The sequence below is a fragment of the Drosophila busckii genome, chromosome X (genome assembly GCF_011750605.1).
Source record: "Drosophila busckii strain San Diego stock center, stock number 13000-0081.31 chromosome X, ASM1175060v1, whole genome shotgun sequence".
Taxonomy (NCBI): Eukaryota; Metazoa; Arthropoda; class Insecta; order Diptera; family Drosophilidae; genus Drosophila; species Drosophila busckii.
The window spans coordinates 19,421,052-19,437,759 of NC_046608.1; the positions used below are offsets into that span (position 1 = coordinate 19,421,052).

General features: G+C 34.9%; 1 protein-coding gene across 2 annotated transcripts in view; it reads right to left on the reverse strand.

The window, feature by feature from the left end:
• The window catches only part of LOC108606257 (broad-complex core protein), an 89,221-nt gene that overhangs the window by 45,360 nt on the left and 27,153 nt on the right, over positions 1-16,708 (reverse strand). The window contains exons 2-3 of one of the 2 annotated variants that reach the window (XM_017996207.2): positions 9,476-9,508; positions 546-752 (exon numbers count right to left, since the gene is read on the reverse strand). The gene's annotated coding sequence lies outside the window, so the exon portion shown is untranslated. The remainder of the gene's footprint in view (positions 1-545; positions 753-9,475; positions 9,509-16,708) is intronic. The other variant, XM_033294274.1, reaches the window with a different exon arrangement.

A 16,708-nucleotide genomic window follows, 5' to 3' on the forward strand; every position in this document is an offset into this window, starting at 1 on the left:
TTTTGGCTGCCTTTATCTTTGATCAACAAAATATCGAAAGCTATATTTTGGGCTTTAGTAGCTCACATTTGAATTCTGTTGCTTTGCTGCTTTTATTTTTGATCAACAAAATTCGAAATCGAAAATAATTTGTAGATATTTTGAACAGACTTTGCTACATTCCTCAAACTGCACTATTTAAATTTTATTTAATTTGCAATTGAACTTGGATCGAAAGAAATATTTTCTAACATTTGAATAGGAATGCTAAATTATTTGAATTTTATTGCTGCAAAATTCGATATCGAAAATAGCGCATGCCTTATATTTGACACTTTTGAAATCTAATACTGAATTATTTGAAGTTAGGCGCAAAATATTTTAATTTTTAATATTTTGTAAACACATTTAGTGCTATAAACAAATAAATTTATGCATATACTTTGAATAGCAACAAATTTTGTATTGAAATTATAAAATGTTTGGCTAAAACCACAATTTACAAATTTGATTCTTGGACACATTAAACAATTGTTAGGCATAATATAATAAAATTTGGCACTTACATCAATTGTTAAATAGCTTCAAAAATGTTCCAAACGATCCTGCACTGCTTTGGGCTAAGTTGTCGGCGTTTTTGGAATTAGTTTTTGACTTCACTTGCCTCGCTGCTCGAAATTCCAAGCGCTGTTTGTTGTTGTTGATTTTATTTTTTGGTCGTTGCGTTTCAAAATTCTTGTTGTTGTTGTTGTTGTTGTGTTCTCGTAAATTATCTAAAAATTATTGCACATTTGTTTACTTGTTGATTAATGTTAATTGTATTTTATATTGCTGCACTGCAAACTAAAAAAAAATTTGTTACATTTAACAAACGAGAAAAAAACATTGTTTAGCGCGCTGAACTTAATAAAAAGTTGTTGATATAAACACTGCATAATAATTTTAATTATTAATTAAAATTAGTAAACTGTTTGTTTGTTTGTTGGTTGTTGTTGTTATTTTGAACTAAACGCTTTGCTATGTTTTGCTGCTATTTTTTACTTGTTTTATATTTTTTAACTGTCGCGCGTCGTAGCACGCGCACGTAACGAGCAACAAACAGCAACTAACGTTATTTTTAAAAACGGAACTCAGATACAAGTGAGCCAAGTGTAGTAGCGCCAAGGCACAGGATAACGACGACGACGACGGCAGCAACGACGACGACGACGACAACTGTTCGGGCAGCAGCCTCCACCAACGTCGTTGTTGTTGTTGTTGTCGCTGCAGCAGAGCGAGCGGCAGCGTCGCGCGTTGCTCGTTGCACACACAAGAAGCAGCAAACGAAGCTGCTGAGGCTGTAAGCACGAAGCAGGCCGCAAGTTGCGGGGGTTGGGGTGGGGGGTTGGGCTGCATGCAACAGCGACGGCGGCGAATCAATCAGTGCCTTGCTCTATGCTAGACGCGCGACAATCAAACACTAAATTTAACACACAATTTATTGTCACGCACACATACAAAGCGCTTAATATTATGCTATAGTTTTTTTTTGTTAGTTTAGCTAACAACGCTTTATATATAAATATTATATATAAGCGCAACAACGTTAAAAATAATTGCCGTGTGCCTCGCCAAACTTCGCACAAGTACTAAACACACTCATTACTCATGCCAAGCGGTACGCTGCTGCTGCCGTCGCCGCCGCCGTCGCCGCCGCCGTCGCCGCTGCTGATCGTTCCATCCCTTTGCCAGCAGCCACCCACTAAAACTTAGCGTACAAAAAAAAAGGATGCGGCAGCGGCAGCGAAAAATCGCAAACAAAACAACAAAAAAAGTAAAAAACGAAAAATGCTAAATCCAAAAGCAGCAGCAGCAGCAGCAACAACAATGCGTTGAAACAAAAAACTGAGCGCGTGTTTATGCATGTGTGTGTGTGTGTGTGAAAAAAGTGAAAAAAGGCAACCCTACTACATGATGCGTTCGCTGCTGCTGCGACGCCGACACACACACACACACAAACAACCCCCAAGCAGCACCAGCAGCAGCCAGCAGCAGCAGCAGCAGAAAATTAAAAATAAAAAAAATAACAAATTGTAAAGGGCAAAGCGAAAAAAACACACACACAACACGAAAAATTCAAAATACAACAACGCACAGTGTGTGTGTGTGTGTGTGTGTGTGTGTGTGTTAAGAGTTGCAGTTTGGGTGGTGGGTGGGTGGGCGTCGTTAAAGCGGGGAAATCAACGTTGCGACGCACAAAAATAAAAGCAGCCAAAATACAAAAACAACTAAAAATTAAAATACATGCGCATATATATATAATATATATGCTTAGTTTATTAACAATTGCTGCAGCTTATAGCCTATTATTATTATTATTATTATTATTATTATTAGTGTATACTCCTGTTGCTGTTCTGTTTGCTCTAGCGGTGGCGGGCGGGGGGGTCAAGTACAAAAGCCGGCGTCGTCGGCTGCCGACAAAAACTAACTGAAGAAAAACCAAAGCAAACGACAACGAGACGACGAGACCACGACCACGACCACCACGACGTCTTAACAGTAACTAACTGCCCAAAGGTGCTAGTGCCTGGGATCTGGACCAAAAGTTCTGCTGCTGCTGCTGCCGCTGCCGCTGCCGTCGAGACGAGCGTCGAGCTATCAGCTCCCATCACGCAACAGCAACAGCAACAGTAAAAAAAATGAAATGAAATCAAATAAAATAAAATAAAATAAAAGCTTAGCCAGCCGGCAAAAGTCTTTTGCGTTCGTGTGGCCTTCATATTGCCACGGCGACAAAGCCAGCGTTTGCGTCGGCAGCGCTGCCAGCAGCAGCAGCAGCGTAGGTCAAAAGTCTGAAGATGGCGGCGATGTCTGCTCTCCTGTTGCTGCTGCCGCTGCTGCTGCTGCTTAGGCATTGTTTAGTTTAGTTTTCTAGAGCAAAGAGCAAAAACTCACGCATAACTATTGCCACGCCCCCCCACACCCAACCCAACCCAACCCCCAAACTACGCTACGCCTCAGCTAAGCATTTGCTATGTACAAATAAGCGTAATAAAATCAAATGTACATAATGTTTATAGTTGGCCTATGCAATAACTACAGGGCCAAGCTAGCGCACAGTGGGTGATTTTGGCGCATTTTTGTGTGCACTTTTTTTTAAGATTTATAATTTTATATAATATTTATATAGCTTAAACTAATGCATTTAATTTTACTATATATAATTTTATATTCAATAGTTGCTAGTTAAATATTTTTTTTATTTATTTTTTTAATTGTAACTTAGAATTAATTCTATATTACAATAATGTAGTCAAAGCAACTGAGGCCGCCTTAGAATTTATATTATTATAAATAATTAAAGCACTTGGAGTGTTTTTTATTCATAAAAAATTTCTAAAAATGCAAAAGAGGCAGCAAACGTAATTAAAACATATCGAAGCTTATACAGAGTTGCTTTGAGTTTGTTTACAATTTAAATTTATTTATTAAAATGCAGCGCTAGTCTTCAAAAATGAAAGCAACTGCCCTAAAAAATATCGAAGTTTATTTTGGGTTTATATGAGTTTGATTACAATTTAAATTTATTTCTAAAATTAAAACTTTAAATTGAATGACACAAAAAGTGTGCCAAAAAGCCCACTGTGCTGTAATTAGCAGCAATAATAGTTTCAACTATAGTTTTAAAAAAATTGTGTTACAAAAAGTGTGCATATTGACCCACTGTACCTATTGTAATAAACATAATAGTTGCAGCGAAATTTAATAAACTTGCAATTGTATACAAAAAATGTATATACGCAGCCCACTGTGCAGCAAGTAGTTGTAGTAGTAGTAGTAGCAATAATAGTTGTAGTTGTAGGCGCGCACACACACACACACACGAACGTAGAGTGGGGTTGGGGGGTTGGGCAGCATCTCGCAGCAACTTTGGGCCGTAAAGCACAAAGAAATCTACTACACGCAATCTTCATTTTCAACGCCATCAAAGCCATTCCAATCATCATTATCGTCGCCATAATCATCAAGTAAAGTACCCACCAGTAGAGCGCCCACGACGACGACGACGACGACGTCGACGTCGCGCCCCGAAGTATGCTAAGCAAATGTCTCAGTTTATGTTCGCCGCTCAGTTTTCTTTTTTTTTCTGTGGCTCTCTTAGCACTTTCTCTTTGAGCCCAAAGAGCAGCACAAGATGCCAACAAGTGCGTCAAGCGACTTGCCAAAGAGCAAAGCGTCCTTGCTATGCGTGTGTGTGTGTGTGTGTGTGTGTGTAGAAGAGCAGCAGCCAAAATGACAGTGTAACATAATCGGCGCAAAGTCGAGTCGGCGACTCGTCGCGTCGCGTTGCTTCGCGTTCTGCATGTTTACATTTTGCGTTTGTAGCTATGTTTAGTGCCCCCTCGTGTGGCACTAAGCATAAAAAACAGCAAAAAAAAAAGTGACAGAGGGGGAGCGACAAATTATTTTAGCTGCGGAAGTAGCGCGCAGCATAAGAACTTATAGTTAGTTAGTTGTATACTCAACCCCCAAGCACAGGCAGCCACACGCGCTTATGTGTGAGCTACATGTGTATGTTGCACATAATTTTGATTTACTCTACTACACACACACACACACACCTATGCATGTGCGTCCGTGATTTTGAACTTTTTTAACTTTTACATTTTGGGGGTAAGGCTAAAGTCTTAGCATATTTTCTTAGACAGGCAGCGCACTCGCCTGCGTGTGTGTGTGTGTGTGTTTTTAAATTACACGCACACACACACATGAATATACATTTATATATATGTAGCATCTCATGCAGATTATTCGCTGTGTATAATTTTTCAGCTCGTAGTAATTAGCCAATGGGAAGCGCCTTTGCATATGTGTAGAGTCGAGTTTTGTTTTTGAGGGTGGCAGCGCTTCGCCCACTTTTGTTTTACACGCATGTGTTCGTATCTGTCCGTATGTGTGTGTGTGTGTGTGTGTGTGGTAAACGGGGTTAAATGTTTTGACTGCTTACGCAAAAAACTATCAACTGCACTATATAAATTGTTAAAATATCAATCAGCAGTTAATTTTAGCTGCAGCGCATAGTTTACTTTTTATTAGCGTATGCGTATTTATTTTTTATTGCATTTATTTATAACTTTAAATAAGTTTTTAAGCTTGTGTATCGATAGTAACGATAGTTTAACAAATTAACTTCAAAGTGAATGCACTTTATATAACAAAAAATGTATGCAAAGTTCATTAAACTTACTTACTACTCATTTTTGTTTAAAGTTAGCTGCTATTGTTAGTATTAATTAATTAATTAATGCTTACGCTAACTTTAAGTAAATGCAAAATAACAGCAAATTAGCTAATTAAACGCACTATGCGCATACAACGCTCGCTATTGCATTTCATTTGTGCTATCGATAGTATCGATTACAATAATTATTTGCAAATAATTACAAAAATATATATAACAGCTAAAAGCTTGCTGTTTGTTTTTATTAGCGGCAAACTTAAATTAAAATAAATGCAAAAAATTTGACTGCAAACTTCAAATGGTTTATCGATAGTATCGATTACATCATTAGCTCTTTCTATGCGTTTGCTCAGCTGCAGCCTCAAACTGCTGCATACTAAATTTAATTAGTTGCAAATGAGTTATTTGTAAATTGAGTGCACATTTTTTATTCTATAAAAAAACGAATAGTTGGTTATTTTTTTTTTTAACCAACAACAATGCTGGCGTATTGATAACTTTTATATAAAAGTAATGCATGTATATATATATATATATATATATATATATAGAGGCATAGTTATATATATTTGCATTTATGCGTAAGTCAAGCCGGCGGTTGCGGTGTGGGCGTGTGGGTGGGTGGTTGGGGTAAAGTGTCGAGGCTCAGCGCTCATTTCGCAGCTCCACCTACTTTTTATTTTACAGTTTTTTTTTTGTTGCGCGCTTCGTGTTTTTTTTTTTCGTATATTGCGTTGTTTTCGGTTAATGTATCACGCACATGCTGCGGCGGCTGTGGGTGGGGGTGGGGTTGGGGTAGGGTGCTGTTGAGTAGGAGAGAGCATGAGAGCACAGCCTACGCAAATATCGCTGCGTATGCGTGTGTGTGTGTGTGTGTGTGTGAGTACAGAGTTACAATGTGTGCATATTTATGTACACACACACACACATGTATATACATATATGTATACGCACGCAGGCCATAAACGAGCCAAAATATTAACCAAACAGAGCAGAGCGCCAAAAACGAATATCAACCCTAACTACCCCACCCAACCCAGCAGCAGCCCATCAGCCTGGTTAGCTGCTGGCTGCCAAGCCATCCACCCATGAAACGATGCGCAGCAGTTAAAAATATTTAAAAATGTGTGGAGTGCCACGCAGCTCTGCCTCCAGCTCCCAGCTCCCAGTTCCCAGTTCCACTCCCACACACACACACACACACACACGATATCTCCACTGTGCGTACACTTTTACTTTGTTAATAGGGTAGGGGGTAGTGGGTTGGTGGGTTGGGGGGTACTAGTGGTAGTCTGGGTAGTCAGCCTGACGACTATGTTGACTCTGTTTGGCAGCAGTCATCACTTTTCGGTTAATTGCCAAAAAATAGCAAGAAAGCAAAGGCAACCAGCTGCATCCTAGCGAGAGATCCTTGCAAGCCTTTCACGCATACAAGTGATCTTCATTGACTAAGTACTATGGGCTCAGTGCGCTACTATTTGCTGTCGACTAAGCTTGTTTGCAATAAAATGATTAAAAAAGTAGTAGAAATTATTTATAAATTTAAATGTGTTAAATTAGCATTGTATATATATTATTTAATAATTAATTTTCCTTATAAAATGTGTTATATGAATTGTTAGTTGTTTATTTTTTTTTACATTAATTCATATGAATTGTAAGCTGATTTGGTTATTTTTTTAAATAATTTTTTATGTAATTTTTTTTACATTTTTGTGATGTATTTTTTTATTATGTTTTTATATATTTATTTTTTTGCCTCATATTTTATGTATTTTTTTTTTTAATTTATATTTAATGTATTTTTTTATTAATTTTTTATGTATTTATTTTTAGTTTAATTATTTTTGTATAATTTTTTTCTATTATTTTTTTTATTAATTTTTCATATAGTTTTTGTTTGAGTTATTTTTTGTACGTAGTTTTCTTTTTATTGATTTTTTTATGCAGTTATTAATTTTTTAGGAATATTTTTTCTATTCATTTATTTTGATTTTATTAATTTTCTATATAGTTTTTGTTAATTACTTTTTGTTTGTTTTCTTTTTATAGATTTTTTATGCAGCTATTTTTATTAATTTTTTTTATTTTATATGTATTTTGTTTTTATTAGTTTTTGTATTTTCTTTTTGTTAATTTTTTTATGCAGTTTATTTTTTTTTATTAATTTTTTTATGTAGCTTATATAGTTTTGCTTTTATTTAGTTTCTGTTTTATTATCATTTAATTTCTTAATTATTAATAAACTAAAACTTATTTATGTTTTGAAATTTTAGTTTTAATAAAGCTTGGAAATGAGCTAAATTTAAATATAAAAAAGTAGCAACATAAGTAGATTAAGATTAATTACTTAGAGCTCAAAAATTTGAGGCATGGGATTTAGTAAAATCCAAATCAGCTCTTGGGGCTATCATAAATTTCCCATAGTGCAATGCGAACAGCCAATTTATCATACTATATACACACACACACACACATGTATGTTTTTGTTATATATGCAGCTGTGTGTGTGCGTGTGTGTGTGTGTGTATGTAAAAGATGTTCTAATTCGCATTTGTGTTTAATTTGGTGCCTCTTTACATTCTATCTCATTTTGCCACGTGCGCGCTTATAACCCCAGCAAAGGGGGGAGAGGGGGTGGTAGGGGGAGTGGGCGTGGGGGCAGCCTAAAGCGTACACTTGAAGCTGCTGCCGCCTTGCCCCGCTGCCTAGGCCGCATAACTTCTACGCTGTGAGCCTCTTACTGCTGCTGCTGCTGCTTGCTTTTTATTTATTTATTTTTTTTTTTTTTAATGGGGTGCTTTATGACAAACTTTCAGTCGCGCCATGCCGCACATGAGAGTTGCAAGTACATACGCACACACACACGCATACACGCGCGCTTAAAAATGTAAAAAAGTAGAGTTGTGTGTGTGTGTGTGTGGCGAGGGTTGTGGCAAGGTGTGAGGACTTTGGCAATGGCAATGGCAATGTCGCCGCCGCTCAAAAGCAGCGCAACACACACACACACACAAACGCACACACACACACGCGTTTCTAACACCGCCCAAATATGTATGTAAATTGCGCTGCTCTTTCTCTATGCATGTGTGTGTGTGCGCGTGTGTGTGTGTGTAAGAGTAATTTTTTAACTAATTTTCTACATATACGAAAATTTTTAGTATGCGTTGAGGTCGCGCATTTATTCATACACTAACACGCACACACACACGCATACATGCATATATATACATATGCATATATATATTTATATATTATATATGTATATACATCAAAGCTTTACAAATTTAGATTGCTTTCTCTCTAATTTTTTCGCTGCCGCTGCTGCTCGTCGTTGCTTTTGGCATTCGCTGAAGACTTTTTAAGCATAAAAAATTATTCGAAATCGAATTATTAGCCCAGCAGCAGCCGAGCATCATTTATTTATTGCTTGTCCTTTCACATTGTTTTATCAGTTGCAATTGTCGCTATGCGCCCACCGCCCCCCACCGCCCCCTTTAACTGTCTGATGAGTCACTCTGTTGCATTTTATATCAAAATAAAATTAACATTTTTTTGTTTTACTTTTTGCTTTTCATCAATAAATTTTGCCAACCCCCAAAAAGCATTCATTATATATATATTTTTTTTTTTATTATTATTTGCAACTTTTTGTTGTTGCTACTTTTTTTTTTTGTTGTAAGCTTTTTAATAAAAAATCATTACATGGGCAAATATTAATTCTGTCGGCGTGTGTGTGTGTGTGTGTTTAGATATGCTGTGCATAAAGTTTGTCATTGTATAAAACAATTTTTTTATGCCCATTATTCATGAGCTTTCTACCCTCTTGCCAAAAAGACAAAACAAAAAAATCAACAGCAGCCATTGCCAATTGCAATTGTCACTTTAATAATTTCATACACACATAGCTACACTTCAATAGCTGTCTATGTGTGTGTGTGTGTGAGACCGCACGTAAATTAACTGCAATGCATTGACCATTTGTATTAGACTCAATGGCTGACATTAGTTGAAACGATCGATAAGACTCACAGCAATTAATCTCAGCTGGCAAAAAGTGTTAGCAATTGTTAATATCGATAAAACTAAAAGAAATTAATTAACTAAAAGTAAATACAAATAAATAATAGCGCATTGTTGTTGAAAACTAAAATTATGACACGCAAATAGAAAACGAATCAATGCTATTTGATATTATAGACTAAAATAATTAAATAAAATTTTGAAAAATATTTAAGCAAGTAAATTAATTAGGCAATATAGTAAACTTACATTTCCAATAAAAGTTAGCAGCGGTCGTAGCAACTAAAAGAATAAAAATATTAAATTTATTAAATGCTTATATTAGTTTAGTCGTTTAAATGCTAAAATATTTTGCAACTAAAACAATAAAAAATAAATTAATTAAATGCTTATATGAATTTGATGATAGTTAAGCGAAAATATTTTGAATTGCAGCAAAAAAAATTAAAGAATTAATTCAATAAAAGTTGAAAGGATAAATTATAATTAATAGGCAACATTTGCAGCTAATCAAACGTTAAAGCTAAGCTAAACTATCGATATAATGCAAATATATATTATATTAAATTAAATTATATGCTCATATGGATTTGATGCTGATATTAAATTAAGTAAAAGTAAAATAATTTATTAATTAAGAGCTAACAAATTTTTAGGGCTGCAACTTTGCTGTCTAACCAAGCGCTAAACTTAAGCTAAACTATCGATAGTATCGATAAAAGCAGCAGCAATGCAAAATACATATGTTAAATATTCAAAATAAAGTCAAGCCACATACTAAAGACTTTTAAACGCTTGCAGCTTGTCAATCCATCACAGGCAACCTACGCCTCACGTGCCCATATAGCTCTATATAGAGACACGTGTAAATATCGATTTGGCTAATCTATCAAAAACACACTTTGTTTGTCTTTTATGATTATGAAAGCGAAGCGTAGTACGTCGTACTATATATGCCAATTGTAATAAACAGTTATGAACAATACAATTTATAAAACATAAACTGAGGGGAGGAAAGGGGGGGTGGGTGCATTATATATTTTATTTGAAATTTTTTACAGCCTAGCTGTGGATTTTTTTATGCTACCCCCACTATATATTATAATATTTTAACGTTAATGTGAGCAGACCAACAACAAATGTCTACGTACAGCTTGGCACAGTAAAAACTTACAGCGACAGGTGGGGTTGGGAGTTGGGTGGGGGGCTGGGGGTGGCGCTGCTGGGGTTGTGACTGTTGCAGAATGCTATTAAACACAACATATCGCGCTCGTAAAAATAATATAACTACATACAGACATACATGCGCGCGTTTACTACATATTAAGGCTCTAACCCACACACACACACACATACAGACACAGGCAACGCAGCCCACCACTCACCTAGCGCTGCTGCCGTCGCCGCTGCCGCTGCCTAACAGTGAAAGTTTGACAAGCTGCGTCTCTAAGCCCGGAGACTGCGACTGCGAGACGCTTCGGCTCTTGCTTTTTATTTTTTATATGCGACGCATTCGCGCAATTCAAAAAAATTAATGTCGCTTTCGTAATTTGTGCACACACACACAGACACACACACATAGCGACTGCGCTGCTGACTGCGCTGTAGCGACTAAATGTCTTAGTTTGCAAAAAAAAAAAAAGCATTGCAGCCCTCTAGGGGCAAAGCAAATGGGGTAAGCAAAAGTAGCGACAGCGACAGCGACGTCGACAGCAGCGGCAACGGCGGCGACACTCACTTAAAAATTCGAATGTTATAGAAAAATGAGCAAAGCACAACATCAAAAAAAAAAAATTAAAAAAAAAAAAAAGAAAAGCGAAGCGTAGCGCCGCCGAAAAAAAACGAACAGAAATTACATAAAATGAAAACTTCTCGTTACGCGGCGCAGTTGTTACGCCCCAAACGTCACGCGCCCCTCACCGCACCGCAACGCAGCGCAGCGCACTGCTCTTCGCTATAAACTTGAACATTTGTACTGCTTAACGCTGTTGCTGCTTCTAATGCTCATCTCTTTCTAACTCGAGCAGCAGCGACAGCAGCAGCAGCAGCGCTGCCTACGCTCATGTATGTCTGTGTGTGTGTGTGTGTTTTGGAGCTGAGTATGGCCTTGGGTGGCAGGCGCCCGTACCTTGGCTTGCGCTCTTTTTTTTCGCTTGCTTTCTTTTTTTTAGCCGGCAACGCGACTGATTACTACTTTTATTGCTAGCAAATATCGTACTTTCTCTTCAAGGCAAACCCCCCCTCCCCCACACACACACAAGCAGCAACCCCCAACTGCAAATAGTGTGTGTGTGTGTGTGTGTGTGTTTAGCTTTTTAGGCAGTTGCCGCTTTACAGCGTTCGAAGGAAGGAGTTGGGGGTTGAAAGCTGAAGCTGCTGCTGCTGCTGCGGCAGAAATCTGCTGCTGTAACTTGCGCGGAAACAAAGTTTTTATTTCCAGCATTTCTTTCTTTACTACTCACACACACACACACACACACACACACATACACACAGTCAGTCAGTCGAGCCAGCCAGCCAACCTATTGCCCGCCCCAGTCGCCTCACCTTGCCCTGTTGTCCCCATAGCTAAATTTTTGCTTTAGATTTTTGTGTTGCGCGAAATTTTTTCAAGGGTGGTTTATATGTATTTATGTAAGTGCGACAGTGCGTGCCTCTGTGTCTCTCTGTATGTGTGTGTGTGTGTGTGTTAGAGTCTGTGTCTGTACTTGGCAATGCCAGCTGAGACTATGACTGACAGACAGACAGACGTAGCGCCCGCCCGCTTGTATGTTAGTTGTATGTATTTTTCTTTTTTTGAAATTTTTACTGACGATGACGCTCTTGTCGATGCCGCCGCCGCCACCGCCGCAGTTGACGTCGCAGTCGCGCTTTTGCTTATATGTAGGCAGTGTAGCTGCCTGACTGCCCCGCCCACCGCCAACGCTGCGGCCCCGTCTTAACCAGAATCTTCATATTTGTGTGCCGGTCTCAATTTTACGTACTTCGTATTTGTTTCTTGCTTGAACTCTGTACTTAAATAAGCACAACGGTCTTATAGGCAGCCATACTCTGTAGCAGACTCTGTAGCACGCAAAGCACTACAGTCTTTCATTTATAAATTTTATACACTGTGCATAATAATTATTTTAGATTTTATGCTTTTTTATAGTTTTTTTTATAGCCATTTAAATTAAATGCCAAACTTTACAATATTTTTTTTTTACTTGAGCTATTGTCTATTATTTTAGCTAAATCTGTTTTAATTTAAAAACTTAATTAAAATGTATAGAGCACAAAATTTATTTCAATTTTCAGTAGAGTAATTTTATAATTTTTTTAAATGTAATTATTTTAAATTTTAACTTTTTTTTAGCTTGAATTGTAACCATCAAATTTAATTAGTTTGAGCTCTATAATTTAAATGAAATGCCAAAATTTAACAACATATTTTATTTATACTTTTTTTTCTTACTAATTCAAATTGTAGATCTCAAAATATATTTTATTTTTCAGCAGAGTAACTTTATAATATTTTTTAAATTATTAAATTTGTCTCAGCTTAGAAATTTTCATTTTATAATTAAAATTAAAATTATTTAATTTTAATATTAATTAAATAATTTGTATATATTATTTAATTTAAAAATTTTTTATGTATTTTTTCTTTAATTAATTAATATTTTATGCTCAAACTAAATGTTGCATAACAAATCTTTAGTACAGCGCCTTGAGTTGTCGTTGCTGTCCAACTTTGCTTGCCTGAACTTATTTTTTTTAACTACGTGTTTGTAGTTAAAAAATCTCATACATATTATGTTTTATGCTGGCAGGTTTTACTCACATGTGTGTCTGTCTGTCTGTCTGTGTGTCTTTCGCTGTGTGCGTGTTGCAATTTGTTGTTGTTGTTGTGCTGCCATTTGTTATAAAGAAACAGCAGCAGCGGCTAAGCTAGCAAGAGGGGGTGGGGTAACTTACATACGACAATAGCAAAATGACAAAGGCCAACATACAATTCTACACTGCGCGGCATATACGCGCCTAATTTCGCACAGTGTAGCTTACGAATTTGAGTGTATAACAAAAAATGCAAAATTAACAACAACTTCAGTTTGGTTTAGAAAATAAAAAGCTCGCACTAAGAGGGTTGCAATCTTTTCGCTTTTTTTCCACTTTTTATTTTATCCGCACTTTGTTTTAAGCTCTTTAATTGTATGTGTGTGTGTGTGTGTTTTAGCAGACGCTGCTAACAATTAACAAGCTTTGCTATTAGTTATTTTTTTTTTCTGCTGCTGCTGCTGCTGCTGGCTGCTGCTATTGTGTCTGTGTCTTTATATATATATATATATATTTTTTTACAGCGAGACTCTTGCGATTAGTTTAGCAGCAGCAGCAAACAAAAAAAAAAAAAAGCGAAAGGCCTAGAGTGGCGCAAAATGCGGGTAAATATCAAATTACACTAAAATGAAATATTTAAATCGTTGCATTTTTATGAGCAGCGCATAGAGAGCGAGAGTGTAAGAGTGAGAGAGAGCGAGAGCGAGACTGAGCATTGTGGGTGGCTTGGCATAGAGGCCTTAGTTTGAACCGTTAGGCGACGTTGGCCATAAAACACACAAATGGCCAAATAAAACATTTCAAATGCCAACAAAGAAAAAATAAATAAAATAAGAAAATAGTATTGTGTGTGTATTTGTGTCTGTGTGTGTGTGTGTGTGTGTGTTAAAAAACAATCTTTAGCACTCGCCTTCACTCTCAGTCTATGCTAGCTGATGATGTTTCACCTTTGCTAAAGGCAACTTGCAACGAGTTGTTTTTATTGACACAAAGCTTTAATTCATTAATACAGTAAAGCCTCGCAGAGAAGCTCTATATAATTCCAAAGAAGCTATAGGCAACTTTTAATATTTAAAAATTCAGCTGCAACTTAATTTGTTTAAAAAATTGTATTACATATTGCCAAATTTAAATTTTTTATTTATTTTTAAATAGTGTTAATAATTTTGATGACCTTGTAGACAGCCATAAAATTAATGAATAATAAAATATTGAAGAATTCATTTGTATAAATAATAAAATAATAAATAATTATTTAATTACAATTAAAATCTTGAAATTAAATTTATGAATTAATTTATTTATCAAAATTTTTTTGATAATTGAATTATTCTTTACTACGTTTATATGATGAAAAGGTTTTAATTAATTAATTAAATAAATAATAAAAAGAAATTTATTTTAAATTTTTTATATAATGTTAAGTAATGATAAATTAATTAATTTCACAAACTATTATTAATAATTAATTAAAGTCTATTTTCAAATAGAATTATTTTTAAATTTTATATATATTTTTAATTGTATTTATTTAGACTTAAGTGAACAGCTTATTATTATTAAAAGCTTTACACTAATTTGAGTAATTAAATTAGTATTATTTTATGCAGCTCTGTTCGTCATAACGAGCTACCACTGTACTGTATTTTTTCTAACGTATTTTGCGACTAATATTCTTGGGTACAGTTGCTATTTGCAGCGCCAAATCTAAAGCAGTTTTATGTTCGCCGGAACGTAATCTCAAACGCTAACTGTTAAAGCAGCTGCCAAACGTGGCGTATGCGCTATGTATAGAAAGCACTAACAACAACAACAACAACAATAATAATAAGAAGAAGAAGCAAAAGAACAGCCAACGAACGAATTGTTTAGCAGCTGTTTGCTCGTCGTCTAACTAGCAAAAGCATTTGAGGTCAGTATTTTTTTGTTAGCCAGGCTCTAGTACGTGTCCTACCTGTGTCTCTCTCTCTCTCTCTCACTCTCTCTCGCTCTCTGTCTACCCATCTCCATCTTTGGTACGCTACGGCGCACAAAAACTTAGAAATAATCACCAACATAAATCTTAAAATCTACTAGTGTAGTTAAATGTGTGTGTGTGTGTGTGTGTGAGCAACAATAACAACAATAGCTGTAATAGCTTTGCTTTGTGCAAGCAGCAGGTGGAGTCGTTGCCGCTGGGTGACCCTCTGCCTATGGCTGCTCCTGCTCCTGCTCCTGCTGCTGCTGCTGCTACTGAAGCAAAATGAAAAATAACTTTGAAGCACGTTTTGTGGCGCATTTTTTGTTCGCTCTCTCTCTCTCTCTCTCTCTGTTGCTCTCTCTCGCGCCAACTAAATCTCTTTTACTAGAGTTTTGCTGGGATAGCAGACAAAGGCACAGACACATCTGCCAAAGAGTCTCAATTCGCCATTTAGAATAATTGCCAGCTTGCATATGTTAAACATATTATTTATGATTGAATATTTAATTAAAATAAATTTCAAAACTGTCATCATAAATAGTAAAGTCAAAATAGTAATTTATAAAAATACTTATAGAAATATAAATAAACATAAGTTTAGAACTTTAAATTAGAAATGAGAAAAATTCAAATAAATATATATAAAAATAAATAGCTAAGAGCAAAATAATATATATGTATATGTATATATATAAAAGAAAAATTAATAAAAATATTATAAATTAAGAAAATATAATAAAAATATTTAAAAACAGAAAAAATTAATAAAAATTCTAAGTGGAGTAGAAAAAATAATAAATTTGTATAACGAAATTGAAAATGAAAAACGAAATAAAAAAATAAAAAATGAAAATAAAAAAAAAAAAATTTAAGTTATAGAAAAAAGAAAATTTAAATAAATACATATAATAATAAATAACTAGAGAAAAATAAAAAATAGGTTAAATATAATAAATATAATATAAAATATTATTAATTATAAAAAAAAATTATAATATTTAAAAAAAAAAAAAAAAATAAAATTCAAATAATTTAGCATTCCTAATGGAATATAAATATGTTTATATAAAATAAATAAGTAACAAAAACTATGAAAATTAAAAGTATTAATTATTTTAATACAAAAGTACAATTTTTAGAAATTTTTTTAAAAAGTAAATAATTGAAAATTAATTAAGGAAAACAACAATAGTAATCTATGCCAATATATAAAATTACTTATAAATAAAATAAATTAAAATTAAATTGAATATATATATTATTTAAATACAATTGACATGCTTAAGCTAAAAAAATAAATTTAAAAATGCTCATTTGAATAAATAAAAGTAATAAATAATTAAAACGACAATTGACACAGCCCAAGGCACATTAAATATTTAGCAACAATTGCATTTAAATATTAAATAGAAACGTGTATTGTGCTCAAGTTTAGCATTGACCGCTGATGTTGCCAAGCAGCAGCAGCAGCAGCCGCAGCGATCGGTTTATCAAACAGCTGCTTCAATATAAAATAAAATATATTTAACTGTCTTGAGCTGAAGCTAAACGGGCTATGGCAAACTGTTTACCTAACCCGACTAAGACATGATCTATAGACAAAAGCGATGTTTGTGTTTCATAAGCAAATATTGAAAGTCTTTAGTGGGTTTTTTTTTCTTTTCTATATATACAATACACATATTTTGTTTGTCAATAATTTTTGC